The sequence below is a fragment of the Arachis ipaensis genome, chromosome B05 (genome assembly GCF_000816755.2).
Source record: "Arachis ipaensis cultivar K30076 chromosome B05, Araip1.1, whole genome shotgun sequence".
Classification (NCBI taxonomy): domain Eukaryota; kingdom Viridiplantae; phylum Streptophyta; class Magnoliopsida; order Fabales; family Fabaceae; genus Arachis; species Arachis ipaensis.
The window spans coordinates 98,837,455-98,839,520 of NC_029789.2; positions in this window are offsets into that span (position 1 = coordinate 98,837,455).

Sequence of the window (2,066 nt, forward strand, 5' to 3'; positions counted from 1 at the left end):
TGTTGCTCGCCCTCGAGCAAAAGAAGAGGGAATAGATGAAGAAGAAGATGTGGAAATAAAAAAAACTAGGATTATGAGGAGGGAAGGTGGGGATCCTGTGGGGTCCACAGATCTTGAAATGATCCTGTGAGGTCCACAGATCTTGAGGTGTCAAGGCATTTACATCCCTGCACCAATTTGGGCATGCAAGATGCCCTTGCACACAACTCTGGGCGTTCAGCGCCAGGTTGGTGCCCATTTTGGGCGTTCAACGCCCCTTTGCTGTCATTTCTGGCGTTGAACGCCAGAACCATGCTTGTTCTGGGCGTTCAGCACCAGGATGCTCCCATTCTGGGCGTTCAGCGCCAGAACTATGCTCTGTTCTGGCGTTTGAACGCCAGACAGATGCTCCTCCAGGGTGTGATTTTTCTTCTGCTGTTTTTGATTCCGTTTTTGATTTTTTTGTTTATTTTGTGACTCCACATGATCATGAACCTAAGAAAACATGAAAAACAATAAAAATAAGAATTAGATAAACATTGGGTTGCCTCCCAACAAGCGCTTCTTTAATGTCCTTAGCTGGACCTTGCTGAGCTTTTAGTCTAGCTTCAGCCTTGAGCATTCTTGCTCAATGTTGCCTTCAAGATAATGCTTAATTCTCTGTCCATTGACGATGAACTTCTTATCAGAATAATATCTTGAAGCTCCACGTAACCATATAGTGATACACTTGTAATCACGTACGGTCCCCTCCACCGGGATTTCAGTTTCCCGGGGAATAGCCTGAGTCTAGAGTTAAACAACAGAACCTTCTGTCCTGGTTCAAAGATTCTAGATGACAGGTTTCTGTCATGCCACTTTTTTTATTTTTCTTTATATAGCTTGGCATTTTCGAAAGCTGTGAATCTGAATTCCTCTAGCTCATTTAGCTGGAGCAATCGTTTTTCTCCTGCTAATTTGGCATCTAAGTTTAGGAATCTGGTTGTCCAGTAGGCCTTATGTTGGGGAGATATTTTCGAAAATTTGAGAGAGAGAGAGTTAGTTAGGTAGTTTTGAAAAAGTTAAGAAACAAACAAAAAGTTAGTTAGTTAGTTGAAACAAATTTTGAAAAGATAGGAAGTTAGAAAAGATATTTTGAAAAGATATTTTTGAATTTAGTGAGGAAAGAGAAAAACAATAAGATAGTACAAGATTTAAAATTTTTAGATATAATGCTCCTTGTTTTTGAAAAATTTGGAGGGAAAACACCAAGGAACACCAAACTTAAAAATTTTAAGATCAAGACACAAGGAAACTCAAGAACACTTTGAAGACTCACAAGAACACAAGAACATGAAGGAAGAACACCAAACTTAAAATTTTTAGAAAACCAAACCAAAATTTTCGAAAATCAAAAGGGAATCAACAAGAAAACACCAAACTTAAAGTTTGGCACAAGATTTAATAAAAAAAATATTTTTGAAAAAGAAGGTTTTGAAAAGAGTATAAAAGATTCTAACCCAATCAAATTAATGTTCTAGCCAAATGAGTTATGGGACCTTATTTTAAGAAAGATTATTTTTGAAAACACCAAACTTAAAGTTTGGCACAGGATTTAATAGAAAAATTATTTTTGAAAAAGGTTTTAAAAAATATGATAGCCAATTATCATGAACATAAACACCACGCTCTAACTAACTGAGTTATAAATTTAAAGTGTTTTAACAAAGGATAAATAATAAAAGACTCTAAACCCAAAAAGAAAGATTTTTTTCCTAATCTAAGCAACAAAATAATCCATCAGTTGTTCAAACACGAACATTCCTCGGCAACGGCGCCAAAAACTTGGTGCACGAATTGTGAATCACACTTTTCACAACGCGTACCACTAACCAGCAAGTGCACTGGGTCGTCCAAGTAATACCTTACGTGAGTAAGAGTCGAATCCCACGGAGATTGTTGGTTTGAAGCAATCTATGGTTATCTTGTAAATCTTAGTCAGGAAGTCAATTATGTTTATCAGTTGAATTGTGAATAACCAAAAGAGCATGGATTAACGGTTACTTGTTATGCAGTAATGGAGAATATGTTGGAGTTTTGGAGATGCT